The sequence below is a fragment of the Lepidochelys kempii genome, chromosome 3, assembly GCF_965140285.1.
Source record: "Lepidochelys kempii isolate rLepKem1 chromosome 3, rLepKem1.hap1, whole genome shotgun sequence".
Lineage (NCBI taxonomy): Eukaryota > Metazoa > Chordata > Testudines > Cheloniidae > Lepidochelys > Lepidochelys kempii.
In genome coordinates, this window is record NC_136382.1 from 127,606,246 (window position 1) to 127,621,988 (window position 15,743).

The 15,743-nt window shown below is 39.4% G+C and overlaps 1 protein-coding gene across 4 annotated transcripts in view; it reads right to left on the reverse strand.

The window, feature by feature from the left end:
• The window catches only part of RNASET2 (ribonuclease T2), a 76,833-nt gene extending 69,220 nt beyond the window's left edge, over positions 1–7,613 (reverse strand). For 3 of the 4 annotated variants that reach the window (XM_073337911.2, XM_073337909.1, XM_073337912.2), the window contains exon 1: positions 7,505–7,613. The gene's annotated coding sequence lies outside the window, so the exon portion shown is untranslated. The remainder of the gene's footprint in view (positions 1–7,504) is intronic. The other variant, XM_073337910.1, reaches the window with a different exon arrangement.
• Positions 7,614–15,743: the final 8,130 nt, after the last annotated feature.

A 15,743-nucleotide genomic window follows, 5' to 3' on the forward strand; every position in this document is an offset into this window, starting at 1 on the left:
ATAGTATTTATATGTAAATAAGCTTTATGTTGCATAAACTTACATTACTGTTGAGTTCAAATGCACAAAGTGATTAATTTAGGAAACTCAAATTTAACACTAATATTCTATTTGGCCCATCCAAGCTGAACCTTCATGAAAACTCATTGGGACTAAAGTTTCATTTATTTTCTATGGGTGAAATTCCCACCTATGCAGAAGGCCTATGTTCTACTTAATAATAGTTACAGTTCAGCCCTCACAATAAGATTTAAGTGGTATTGAAGTGGTTTATAATGTTTGTGCTGGCCCTTTGCACAGGGTGGAGTTTTACCTTGAGTGCTTATTAAGGGGATACCATCCAGTTAGAACTCACATCTATCTGAAAGTGAGATTGTAAAAAGTAACACCCAAGATAACTAGAACTTAAAGAGTTCCACACACAATTCAAATAAGATCAAAGGCATAGGGAGGGCCTGATTTTTAAAGCAGACTTTCTCTTTTGCATCCACAATGCATTGCCAGGAAAAAATTTGAATGAATTACAGGTACAAAGTTGTGGGAACAATTAATTGCAAGTGGAAAAGTGTGCTTGCCAAAATGGAAAAGTAGTTTGAAAATCTGGTCCTGAAAGTTTGGAGCTAGAGAACAGAGAGATATTTCATGATTTCTTGGAAAAGAGTGTGATCCTACTGCTAATCAATTTTTTTTTTCCAGATTTCAACTTTTCTACAAGTTTTCAATCAAAATTTTGAATTGAAAAAATAAGATAATTTTGATGTCGTTTGCCCACCATTTCCCCATCAGCACTGTAACACGTTGTGCTGGTGAGAGACTCAAATTTCATTTCCTAGTTACAGTCATCTGACTTAAGCTTTGTTTCACTGATCTAATATCATGTCACCTGACAGAGGCCAATCTGCAACTCCAGTGGTTACAGCATCTTCCCACACAACCAAATTCCTGATCAGCAAAATCTGTTCTGTTTTGGGGAAACTGCTTGTGTCAACTGCAGATCAACCCAGTGAGAGCAAAAAAAGGTGATTCAAGAGAAATGAGCCTCGCTGGAGATGAGAAGTGTCAGAACCATTACAAAAAGAAATTGGGGGCAAAACATAATGACCTAATTACTTCCATGAACCTCCCTATTATCAAATTCCTATTACACATATCGGTAAAGTGCAAGATGGTTTGAACAACGAAACTGCAGTTTTCTAGACAAAGTTGCAAGAAGCCATAAAGATGACGCCTCTTTCTCTCCCTGGATGAGCAGAAAGGACATAACTCATATCCTGGGTGGAAATTTCAAGTCTTTGCCAAAAAGAGAACCAGGCACCATTGCCCAGCAGAAGGGGGGGGGGGGGAGTGGAGATGCTGTTGTGTTCAATCTGCTGGTCTGCTTCCCAAAAGCCAAAACACCTGGCTGAGAGAGACTGTAAGCTGGACTGTCACTGGCTAGCTAGAGTGCCCCCTTGCTTTGTATTAGCTAAAATCCTGTCTATCCTGAGCATTCTATTAACTCTTGTCTTTTAAAGTCCTATCCTAGGAAGACCACTGTGAAGCTGGAAAAAGAATAAGACCATAGCTGTCATAATCCCTACAGTGAATCACCTGAATTAACTTTATCAGTCCAGAGAAAGACAACTGAGAAGCTGAGCTAGAGAACTGAGCTTCACCGCAGTTCTAACTGAAAACCAGCAAAATTACTTTTATAAAAACACAATGTGTTGTTTACCCAACGATGACTTGGTTATGGCTAGACTACGTGCTTCTCAGAAAGCATAAACCTGAGTTAAAACCCTCTGAATGACTAAAATGTATAACGTGCACTTGTATTTCACGAACATGTTTAGTTTAGTTATACTGAATCACTAACTCAATAGAAAGCATTGATGCTGGAGAAACTCATTACACTAACTAAGCTTCATACTATTTAGAACAGGAAACTATGCTTCCCTAAAGCAAAAATTAGCTGTGCAAAACCCAGAGTGTTTCTGAGAGCTCAGTCTAAAAGTCATACAGATTTTGTGATCAAGAGAATTGACAGCTTCTTAAGAGGAAAAAGCTTTGAATTGGCTTGCAAGCTGAAGATTTTACCACTATTTCAGCTGTTGTTTAAACTAAGGCAAGAGCTTTCCGTGTTGGTGAAATTCCAGAGAAATTACAAAAGCTTCCAGATAATTACCTGCATATTATATTTGATATTTAATATTTAATAATTTGATAATCTTGTGTGTCTGTTTGTAGTAAAGCTTGTCTATGAGTGTCACCTGGATAAAACAATTATTTGGTAATTAAGAAGCTTCTCTAAATTTTTTTTAAGTTCCACTTAGAATTGTTTAGCTGAAATGACATCAATAGTCCCTTAAGGATCTATATTTATCTGCCAATGGAGTTATCTCAAATCAAGCTTAAAGAACCATAGTTTCACATTGATACCAAAAATCACCTGCCCAGACTAGTGTAAAACTAGGGAAGTCTGCCTTTGAAACAAGATTACGTTAAAACTGTGAATTAATTGATCTGCTTTATTATCTCATGAAAAGCATAACGTTCCATGTTGAGTTCAATTTTGATGTTGTAAACACTATCATTTAACCACATTTAGTTTGCTGTGATTTCTTATTTGCTTTAAAAGAGAGGTTGGCTTATAAAACTCAAATTTATAATAATTCTCCAGTTTGTACTTCAGTTAAGGAACACAGATCCAAAGAATGCTGAGAAACCGAGTAGCGATAACTGCTTAAATTATTTAATTAACTGGTGTGTGTGTTATAACTTCTCACAACATACTATACATGGAAATGAACTCCTGCAATGATGGCCAAAGGGGAAAACTATGGCAGTCAGCCTTACATATGAATGTGCAAAAATGGACACTGAGCTTCAGGTGAAAAGAAAAGGAGTACCTGTGGCACCCTAGAGACTAACAAATTTATTTGAGCATAAGCTTTCGTGAGCTACAGCTCACTTTATCGGATGCATTCAGTGGAAAATACAGTGGGGAGATTTATATACACAGAGAACATGAAACAATGGGCGTTATACACACTGTAAGGAGAATGATCACTTAAGATGAGCTAATACCAGCAGGAGAGCGGGGTGGGGGGGAGGGAAGAAAACCTTTTGTAGTGATAATCAAGGTGGGCCATTTCCAGCAGTTGACAAGAACGTCTGAGGAACAGTGGGGGGGGGGGGGGGCAGGCATGAAATAAACATGGGGAAATAGTTGTACTTTGTGTAATGACCCATCCACTCCCAGTCGCTATTCAAGCCTAAGTTAATTGTATCCAGTTTGCAAATTAATTCCAATTCAGCAGTCTCTCGTTGGAGTCTGTTTTTGAAAGAATAAATGGACACAAATCAGATGTCAAGAATTATAACATTCATAAACCACTCGGAGAACACTTCAATCTCTCTGGTCACTCGATTACAGACCTAAAAGTCGCATTAAAACAACAAAAAGACTTCAAAAACAGACTCCAAAGAGAGACTGCTGAATTGGACTTAATTTGCAAACTGGATACAATTAACTTAGGCTTGAATAGAGACTGGGAGTGGATGGGTCATTACACAAAGTAAAACTATTTCCCCATGTTTATTTCATGCCCCCCCCCCCCGCGTTCCTCAGACGTTCTTATCAACTGCTGGAAATGGCCCACCTTGATTATCACTACAAAAGGTTTTCTTCCCCCCCCCCCCTCTCCTGCTGGTAGTATTAGCTCATCTTAAGTGATCACTCTCTTTACAGTGTGTATGATAACACCCATTGTTTCATGTTCTCTGTGTATATAAATCTCCCCACTGTATTTTCCACTGCATGCATTCGATGAAGTGAGCTGTAGCTCACGAAAGCTCATGCTCAAATAAATTTGTTAGTCTCTAAGGTGCCACAAGTCCTCCTTTTCTTTTTGCAGATACAGACTAACACAGCTGCTACTCTGAAACCTAAGCTTCAGGTGCTATCTCAAGCAAGACAGCACATACTTCCTCCCATGCAAAGCAGTAGGGGGCCTCATCCAAAAACCTGATCAACATACATTAAATTCTGATATAACAATGCTTTTTAGCTTCAGCAACATTAAGTCTCCACAACAGCAGAGCAAACAACCCTTTCCAAGTCTGAATAATACTTAAATAACTAAAAAAAAATTATACAACAGATCATTACAATGGGCTAGACGGCTGCTAGTGAGCAGGTTTTATTTAGGCCCCTGGAAGCAAACTGTACCACAGTAAAACACAGAAAAGGCAGACAGACTATCACCCCATACAGACTGCGTGAAATGGAGGAAGGGTGGTTTTATAGTTAGGGCATAAGGCAGTCAATGAGGCAATCTACATTCTGTTCCCATCTGTACCATACACTTCCAGTGGGACCTTGGGTTGGTCTGTGCCTCCATTTCCTCAGCTAGGGATTAATACTACACATCTCCAGGAGTGTTGCAAGGTTTAATTCACTGTTATTTGTGAGGTGTTCATACCATGGGGACAATGTATAAATATCTTATTAAATAACACTGAAATTGCAAAGTACACAGCACTATGGAGACACAAACAGGTATGACTGTGTATGTAATGTGACAAAAGGGAGATATAAAATATATTTCGATTTCTACTCCCCTGTCTAATTTACCAAGGAGTTGTTGAAAGATATTCCTTCAAACTACCACACATAACACTTTTCATCAAAAAGAGAGGAAGAAAAGAATTATGCAGCACTTCTGGTAGACAGCATATTACACTGGGGCTCTCTAACCTTGCCCTGCCCTCTGATTTGTTCTCAGGGGGGAGTATAAGGTGTAGGTTTTGACCTACAGAAGTACTTTATGGAGTCCTAGTTACCTGCCACCCCAGTCCTGCAAAACTACGCATGGTAAACCTAACTTTATGCATGTGAATTATCCTACTGAAGTCAGTGGGGCAACTCACATGTGTAAAGTTAAGCCCATGTATGACTGCAGGATCCAGTTCAGAGAGATTACTTTCTCTGCAGTGATTTCAATCATCACACTACAATTGCATATGAGTTCCTGTTTCAAACAGGTAGAAACTTGGGGTGAGATAGTCTCAATGTAAGGGTCCTTAGTAGGGCTGTCAAGTGATTTAAAAAAAATTGTAATTAATCGTGATTAAAAAAATTGAATGATTATCACAGTGTTAAACAATAACAGAATACCAATTATTTAAATACTTTTGGATGTTTTCTACATTTTCAAATATATTGATTTCCATTACAAACACAGAATACAAAATATACAGTACTCACTTTATATTTTTTTATTATAAGTATTTGCACTGTAAAAAAAAAAACAAAAGAAATTGTATTTTTCAGTTCACCTAATACAAGTACTGTAGTGCAATCTCTTTATCATGAAAGTTGAATGCACAAATTTAGAATTATGTAAAAAAACTGCATTAAAAATAAAAATAAAACTTTAGAGCCTGCAAGTCCACTCAGTCCTACTTCTTGTTCAGCCAATCACTCAGACAAACAAGTTTGTTAACATTTGCAGGAGATAATGCTGCCTGCTTCTTGTTTACAATGTCACCTGAAAGTGAGAACAGATATTCTAATTGCACTGTTGGAGCCAGCATCGCAAGGTATTTATATGCCAGATGTGCTAAAGATTCATATATCCCTTCATGCTTCAACTACCATTCCCAGGGACATGTATCCATGCTGATGACGGGTTCTGTTAGATAACAATCCAAAGCAGAGCAGACCAATGCACGTTCATTTTCATTATCTGAGTCAGATGCCACCAGGAGAAGGTTGATTTTCTTTTTTGGTGGTTCGGGTTCTGCAGTTTCCGCATCACAGTGTTGCTCTTTTAAGACTTCTGAAAGCATTGCTCCACACCTCGTCTCTCTCAAATTTTGGAAGGCACTTCAGATTCTTAAACCTTGGCTCAAGTTCTGAAACTATCTTAGAAATATCACATTGGTACCTTCTTTGCATTTTGTAAAATCTGCAGTGAAAGTGTTCTTAAAATGAACAACATGCTGGGTCATCATCCGAGACTCCTATAATAGGAAATATATGGCAGAATGCGGGTAAAACAGAGCAGGGGACATACAATTCTACCCCAAGAAGTTCAGTCACAAATTTAATAAACGCATAATTCTTTTAACTAGCATCATCAGCATGGAAGCATGTCCTCTGGAACGGTGGCCGAAGTATGAAGGGGCATAAGAATGGTTAGCATATCTGGCATGTAAATCCCTTGCAATGACAACTACAAAAGTGCCATGCAAATGCCTGTTCTCACTTTCTGGTGACATTGTAAATAAGAAAAGAGCAGCATTATCTCCTGTAAATGTAAACAAACTTGTTTGTCTTAGTGATTGGCTGAACAAGAAGTAGGACTGAATGGACTTTTAGGCTCTGAAGTTTTACGTTGTTTTGTTTTTGACTGAAGTTATGTAACAAAAAAAAATCTACATTTGTAAATTACACTTTCACAACAAAGAGATTGCACTACAGTACTTGTTTGAGGTGAACTGAAAAATACTATTTGTTTTGTTTATCATGTTTACAGTGCAAATATTTGTAATAAAAAATACACATTTTGATTTCAATTACAACACAGAATACAATATATATGAAAATATAGAAAAACATCCAAAATATTTAAAACATTTCAATTGGTATTCCACTGTTTAACAGCGTGATTAAAACTGTGATTAATTTTTTTAATCTCAATTAATATTATGAGTTAACTGCAATTAATCGAGAGCCCTAGTCCTTAGCTCTGGAATTGACTCCCCCACTTCACACACACACCAAGTCTGGATCTGTTGACCTTCAGGGACACTTAATTAATTTGCAAGAGTATCCAGAGAGTGTTGTCTTGCTCTGTACTAGTTGCTATGATGACACTCAGGAGAACAGGTTTCAGAGTAACAGCCGTGTTAGTCTGTATTTGCAAAAAGAAAAGGAGGACTTGTGGCACTTTAGAGACACAATCCCCGACCCCCTTTGCAGGTTTTATTAACTAACTAAAATTTATAACCAGAGATCACATCTGTTCTTCAAGGGTTCCTCTGAGGGGAAGGATTGAATGGGGGGACTCTTTGGCTAGATTAAGAATTAGGAGATTTTTTTTTTTTTTTTTTTTTTTGGTCGTTGGCCCATTAGCCATATTTTTGTGTGTGTTAAATTTTGGCGGGGCACGTTGAAAGCTGCATAATCTCAGGAGAAAGGAAAGGGATGGGACATTTTGCATCGTGCTACAACTTGCTACCAAGTCAGAGAGGGGCAACACTGGCAAATGGATTAGAGCCCAGGCAACAAACCAGGCAGCTTGCTCAGTACACTGCAGCCAGCTGTGACAGGCACCCGGGCGAGCAGCTGAGCGTGGCTAGCCACACCAAGAAAGCTTTTGATTTTGAGAGCGCCGGGGTGAGACTGGCGGGAGCTGCGCAGCTCCCAGGAACAGCAGGCACCAGGCACCAGGCATCCAGCCTCAGCTCCCGCCCGCCACAGCGGAGAGGCGCGAACCCAGCCACGCGCAGCCCTTACCTGGCCCTTTGCGAACGCAGAGCCAGGGTCCCGCTCAGGCAGCAGCCGCCTCGCTTCAGCGCAAGAGGCCACTTCCGTCAACAACCCCGCGCAGAGCCGGCATTAAACCCCGCCCCCTGCGCTGCCCTTCCGCCCTTGCAGCCAGGGCGGGTGAGCCGCGGACGCGCGAGGCACCATTGGGAGCAGTGGGGTCCCGTGGGGGCGGGGGCTACCTCTTGGGAGCGTTAAGCAACGTGTTAGAAAGAGGCCGGGGTCCTCAAAGGGAGTTAGGCACCCAGCAGCTCCCATTGACATTCAGTGGGGCTTGGAGTCAGAGAACACTTCAGTCTCTCTGGTCACTGGATTACAGACCTAAAAGTGGCAATTCGTCAACAAAAAAACTTCAAAAACAGACTCCAACGAGAGACTGCTGAATTGGAATTAATTTGCAAACTGGATACAATTAACTTAGGCTTGAATAGAGACTGGGAGTGGATGGGTCATTACACAAAGTAAAACTATTTCCCCATGTTTGTCTCCCCACCCCCCACTGTTCCTCAGACTTTCTTGTCAACTGCTAGAAATGGCCCACCTTGATTATCACTATAAAAGGTTCCCCCCACCAGCTCTCCTGATGGTAATAGCTCACCTTATCTGATCACTCTCTTGTTACAGTGTGTATGGTTAACACCCATTGTTTCATGTTCTCTGTGTATATAAATTTCCCCACTGTATTTTTCACTGAATGCATCCGATGAAGTGAGCTGTAGCTCACAAAAGCTTATGCTCAAATAAACGTGTTAGTCTCTAAGGTGCCACAAGTACTCCTTTTCTTTTTAGGGGGGTTTGGGTGTCCAGATTCTTCCTTGGCAAATCTCAGCCTGCACCTTCCTGTATCTCGCAGAATTAGGTATAGTCTGCCCAGGCTAAGGCTTCACAATGTGTTTGTATTACCCTAATGCACCATTCCCCAAGTTCACACACCCCACCTTTCCACTAGCACCCACCAGCTGAGGCTCACTTGTGTTGTTGGAGACACTTTCTTTGTGCACTAAGATGGCATTCTTTTCAAAAGCTCTCCTGAGAAGGATTTTGCAGTGTGGGTTAGATGGGACATTTGAAGATTGCATTCATATATCTATCTTACCTCCCTCATTCAAGATGACACAGCTTGACAGCCCTGTGCATATATATGCATATATCTGCTTGTATCCATGCACCAAACAACAGAGGGATCCAACGTGTCTGTTATAAACTAAAGCATGAAAATAAAGTGTAAAGAGGTGCAGGGAGTTGAGCACCGAAACACAGAACAAAATCCACTCCTCTTGAAACTACCTTCACAAAAGTTACTGATGACCTCTTCCTATCCAAATCTTAAGAATCTCTTCTTCAGACTCAGGCTATGATGCAAAATGACCTATTTGCCCATGTTTCCCTCTGGAGCCCCAAGGCTATCTCCATTACTCACCTCCCAACTTTTTGGGGTTCCACCATTTAGGTCAGCTGCCCTTATTGTAGCTGTGATCTCGAGGGCAGTGATTCTCAACCAGGGATCCGGGGCTTCCTGGGGGGCCGTGAGCAGGTTTCTGGGGGACCATCAAAATAAACTAGAGAGCAGGGCTGGCATTACACTCACTGAGGCCCGGGGCTGAAGCCAAAGCCTAGGCAACTTAGCTTCACGGAGTCCCCTGAGGCATGGAGCCTCAGGGCTTGCTACCCCCTAATGCCAGCACTGGCTTTTAATCTACTGGATCTGGAGAAAAAAGAGTTGTTGTGGCAGAGGCGGGCAGTGGGGTTTTTATAGCATGTTGGAAGGGGGTTCAGAAAGAAAGAGGTTGAGAACCCCTGCTCTAGGGTATATGTAACTTGCTCCTGTTTTCAGGTCTACTGCTCCCCTTTTTTAATATCCATGCATAAGACACCCCCACATACTCCATTTTTGTAATACAGCTTTGTCGTTCTTTTAGTATTTAGGGTGTTCTATATTTTAATTATTGTTTATTATTTTGACTACATATTAATAATTTGTGAAATACAATGAGCTTTTTGGTGAGGCAGTGGGGGTGCTTTAAAATCATTTTATTAACTACACACAGTACTTAAATAGCAAATAATGTGCTATGGAGTACAGTAAGCATAGTAGAGGAACAAATGAGCGCTGAGACCTGAGTTTATGTATGGTTTGAGCTGTACTTCTTTCTTCTACAGTGTCATAAGGGAAGTTGCAAAAGATCACATTCATGTTCTGAGAAACCAGCAGGAAAGAACCCAATGGAATGAACCACAAAATTTGTCACACATCACTTTGGTTAGGAGCTTTCTATCTGTTGTAATAAATCAGAAAAATATCCAACAATCAGTTATGTGTTTCCCCTTTGATACATGCAGCCTGAATACTAAGCATGATTAATTTTTATTATATGGTTATGAATACACTGGGCCAAGTTTCAAATATCCTCTGTTAATACAAGTGCAAAATTGTGGGTAGACTTATTTTCGATAAACTTGCTATTTAGGCTCTTGTTCAATGTCACATTCTCATTGTCTGGGTGAGATTTTCTGGTGATGTTACGCTCCTGTTTATGCATCTGCACCATGGGAGAGGGGAGGAGGCAAAAGTAGCTTTCTCCTCACCCTTGTATAGGAACACAGGAATTGTCATACTAGATACAAACAGAGGTCTATCTAGTTTAGTATTCTGCCCCTTCCAATGGTCAGTACAGGAAATTTCAGAGTTTAACAGTGGTAAAAACGGAAGTCTCTGGGAGCTCTGTAAATCCCACGAATGGCATCACCAAGTATCCACATAAAAAAATCACGCCACCTCCAAAGAACTGAAATCCTTGTCAACTGTCCCAGAAGGACTGAATGGACATGGATAATGTCTTCAGGTCAACATTAAGGTACATTGATGAGATTCATAGATATTAAGGTCAGAAGGGACCATTATGATCATCTAGTCTGACCTCCTGCACAATGCAGGCCACAGAATCTCACCCACCCACTCCTGCGATAAACCTCTCACCTATGTCTGAGCTATTGAAGTCTTCAAATCATGGTTTAAAGACTTCAAGGAGCAGAGAATCCTCGAGCAAGTGACCCGTCCCATGCTACAGAGGAAGGCGAAAAACCTCCAGGGCCTCTTCCAATCTGCTCTGGAGGAAAATTCCTTCCTGACCCCAAATATGGCTATCAGCTGAACCCTGAGCATATGGGCAAGATTCACCAGCCAGATACCCAGGAAAGAATTCTCTGTAGTAAGTCAGATCCCACCCCATCTGACATCCCATCACAGGCCATTGGGCCTATTTACCATGAATATTTAAAGATCAATTAATTGCCAAAATCATGTTATCCCATCATACCATCTCGTCCATAATCTTATCGAGTTTAATCTTAAAGCCAGATAGGTCTTTTGCCCCCACTGCTTCCCTTGGAAGGTTATTCCAAAATGAAGTGGGTTGTACTGCATTAATGGTGGAGGTTGCAAGATTTTTCTGCTGCTGTTCATGCCAAATCTGCCATGTACATTGGCCAAACCGGACAGTCTCTACGCAAAAGAATAAATGGACACAAATCAGACACCAAGAATTATAACATTCAAAAACCAGTCGGAGAACACTTCAATCTCTCTGGTCACTCAATCACAGACCTAAAAGTGGCAATTCTTCAACAAAAAAACTTCAGAAACAAACTCCAACAAGAGACTGCTGAATTGGAATTAATTTGCAAACTGGTCACCATTACATTAGGCTTGAATAAAGACTGGGAGTGGATGTGTCATTACACAAAGTAAAACTATTTCCCCATGTTTATTTCCCCCCCACACTGTTCCTCACAAGTTCTTGTCAACTGCTGGAAATGGCCCACCCTGATTATCACTACCAAAGGTTTTTTTTTTCCTCTCCTGCTGGTAATAGCTCACCTTACCTGATCACTCTCATTACAGTGTATATGGTAACACCCATTGTTTCATGTTCTCTGTGTATATAAAATCTCCCCACTGTATTTTCCACTGCATGCATCCGATGAAGTGAGCTGTAGCTCATGAAAGCTTATGCTCAAATAAATTTGTTAGTCTCTAAGGTGCCACAAGTACTCCTTTTCTTTTTACGGACACAGAGTAACACGGCTGTTACTCTGAAACCTGTCAGTAGATAATGGGTTTTTCTCCCCAGGGAAGCTTCAAAATGCCTGCCAAAGTACCTCTTAGGAAACCAGCTTCGTACATATTGTCTCAAATCAATAACAGCAGTTAAATCAATCACCACATCTGATGCAAATGCTGAGCTCTATAATGAGGAATAAAGACAAGTTGCACTTTATTTCTATGTGTTGCAATATATGATGTACTAAGGCAGGAAACTATACAGCTGTTAAAGACCATTAATTCAATAATGTCAACTTCTGTGGTAGAAGCCAACTTAAAAAATAAAAAGCTAAATACAAGATTGAGTTTGCTCAAGTAATCATTTCTGAAATTAAAAGTTTGTCCTTTTATTAATGGTGAGTGAGCTTACAGACAACCATATCCGAAAATCCAGGAAACCAATCTCTGATGTAAATTGGTATAACTTCAGTTTAGCATTGAAACCTTTTCATTTGCTGCCTGAAATGTAAGGTTCTTCCTAATTCAAAATTATTTATTACTACTCTAGTTTTTAAACACACTATGCTTTTCAGCGGCTCTTGAATTTAGCATGCTTTTTCTTTTCTTTAGCATGAAATGCTGTTGTACTTTGATTACTGCTTTGTTTTTCCCCTTGGACTCCCACAGCTGTATTAACAATGTGAAGGATTTTTACTCCTTTGTTTCTCTGGCTCCTGAATAAAAATTTCTTTGCACTTACATAATGTTTGTTGGGACAAATTGATCCTTGGTGTAAAACAACTGAAAGCCATGTATTTGTACAATGCAGGAATTTCTCTTGTAATTTTTAAGTGATTTACACATATTAGCTAATTAACACTAACAAAATGTTATGAAAAAAGAAAAGGAGTACTTGTGGCACCTTAGAGACTAACCAATTTATTTGAGCATAAGCTTTCGTGAGCTACAGCAGCTGTAGCTCATGAAAGCTTATGCTCAAATAAATTGGTTAGTCTGTAAGGTGTCACAAATACTCCTTTTCTTTTTGCGAATACAGACTAACACGGCTGCTACTCTGAAACCTGTCAAAATTGTATGACTTGGTGTGATATGACCCTTGTACTTTGTGATCATTATTCCAATGCAAATAGTCTACGTTGGCACATTTCCAGTTGGACACCCATGGAATGGGACTTTCTGTACCAGTTAACCAAAATCAATAAAAAGGTTTCCACTTCTGCTTGATTTTGCTTACCTCGTAGATGCCAGGCAAAATGGTAGCTAGTTATTAATTCTCAGTTATAACAGTGTATGACACTTAGGTTCACTAGGGGTCAGATTCTGCCACCCTTATTCAGCTTGAGTAGGACCTTACTCCATGAATAGCCCCATTGACTTCAACACAAGTAAGAGTGGGATAATCTGGTCCTATAAGTATAAAATGAGGTTTGTAATTACAGGGAAAGTCATCTTGTGATGACAAGAAATTAAAGAGTTTTAAACAGTAACTACATGACAAAAATATCTATGGGGAGATTATGCAAACTCTTAGGAATCTTATAGAAATATTAGTTATGAATTCATAATAAGGTGTTTTCCTTTAGAATCCATTGTCGCCTCTAACCTTTTTCATGGCATGGTAAAATGAATTTCAAAACGAATTTTCCCCCTAGTCTGAGACATGGCTTTATTTTTATTTTTTTTTAATTATCAGGCCAAATTGAAATTCAGTGCCTGCAAATCCCCACAATCCCCACATTACAGACTTTTCAAGAAACTCAAATTATTAATTGTATAGGCTAGCCTTAGACTGCAAGCTCTTTGGGGTAGGGACTGTCTTTTTGTTCTGTGTTTCTACAGTGCCTAGCACAATTGGGTCCTAGTCCATAAGTGGGATTCCTAGGTGCTATCTAATACAAATAATAATAGTCACTTTCCCCCACTCCCTTCCATCTTTTGGCCAGAGTATCGGTCATCAGTATGACAGCAAAGTATTGAAATCCCAGCCCAAAAGTTAATGTTTATTTATGGTATGGACTAAGGTTTGAGATGCCCACTGTCTTTTGGGCTATTCCTAGACATTAATTATGTCAAGTTCTCCTAATTCTTTTTCTTTTCTTTCTTTAATGGCAAAGCAGGCTTGACTGAATAGTCTATAGCCGCCAGCTATAATTCCTAGATACTTAGGAATACTTATACTCTCTCACTCTGCCTTGTGTCCTTCAGGGGATATAACACCACATAGTACTACCCCATTTCCCTGATATTTTTACTAAACAACATAATGTAATTTTTATTATCTTAAGACATTTCCCTTTCTTTATCAAAGCCCTTACATACCCACAAAAGGTGATCAAGTGTTTCTTTCATTTTGCAGAACACACATAGTCCATCTCTGTGTCTATTTATTTGAAAACAGTTTTTGTTTAAGCCACAATGGCCAATTTATGCTCAAAACAAAATCACTTCATTTTTTCCAGCCAGGCCCTGACATATCTCACTATCCTCAACTCAAAGGCACAATTCAAAAAACCTTCTTCCTCTTTTTTCATTAATCCAGATTCTTTACCATTCCTCTTTTACATTTTTCTGTCTAGGCTTGGAAATTTGTGTTTATTCAAGGGTATTCTTTGTCAATCTTTCCATTCCTTACAGTGTTTTTAGCTGCTCTGTCCACCATTTCATTCCCTGTTATCCCAATCTGCACTGGGATCCAAGCTAATGCTACATGTATCCCAATCTATACTAACTCTGCTATTAGAAATATAATTGTGCTGATTAAATCACTTCTATATATTGAGACGCTTTTTTAATCACCGTGAGACCTGAGACTGAATCCAAAAAAATGACTGCTGCTGCTGGGAGTACATCCCAAATCCAACGTGGTGCTAGCATTATTGCTACCAGTTAGGCAGTCATAACAGCTACAAAATCAGTCACTCTTTTAGATATATTCATTTGAAATTTTGGTATACGATATGCTGCTCCTATTCTTTCTGCTTTTTCTTTTTCAGGCCCATCTGTATGTATCTGACAAAAACTGACTCCACTTTTCATCCATATATTGGTATACTTCATTTTAAATACCTACTGTCTCTTTTTTATCCTTAAGGTTATAAAATAAATCTAAATCCATGTTTGGTTATCTGACTTTCCCATGACTAAAACTTTTGATGCCATTTAGCTTTTCTTATCTTCCAACTTCTGCATTCATACTTTAACTTGAATGGCACGTGGAGTTCTAACATTATGTACTATAGTTTGCCCATCAAATTCCCAACAATCTTCATATATTTGTTAGATACTTTCCTCAACACAATACCCATTAACTTTGGACCAGGAAGTTCAATCCAATAGTTTCATTCATAATATAACTGGCATTTCACTAGATGCTATCTGTAGCATCCATGTAATGTTGTAACAAATGCCCTGCACACACAATTTTTAGTGCCAGGGCCTGTATTAAATCTAATTTTTCAAGTTCTGGTTTTGATGTTGACCCAAAAGCTGGGAAGCCATAGTCAATAACCAGTCTGATTCAGGCTCTCTATACCATCAGTAGTGTTTTCTTATCTGCCCCACAATTATTCCCAGCAAGACTTTTAAGAAGGTTATTCCTTCCTGTATGTTTATCTTTAACATAGTCTATACGATCTTTCCAAAGTAATTTAGTATCAAATATTACCTCTGAGAATGTAAATTTTTTAACTATATATATTTGTCCTCCATACAGATACAGTTTACATTCCTTTGTAACTTTCCTTTTTGTACAGATCAGTCCTTTGATTTTGACAATGGAAAACTTGAAACTCCATGCATTTCCCCAGTCAGAGGTCTCACCTAACGTTTTAATGATTCTCTTTTCTGCCACCCCAGTATTCCTGCTCCCAACCCACAGAGCACAATCATCTGTGTGCAGAGTGACACCTACCTCAACATTTACTTGTTTTGGGATATCATTTATCATAATATTAAATAAGGTCAGGCTGATAACAATTCCCTGCAATGTACCATTTTTAATACTATATATAGTTGACATAACTTTCCCAACTCTGACCTACTTGGTCCTTTTACTCAGAAAGTCTCTAATCCATTCATATATTCTTCCCCTTATCCCTAGTGCACCTACTTTGTACAACAGTCCTTCCCTCCATAGCATGCTATATG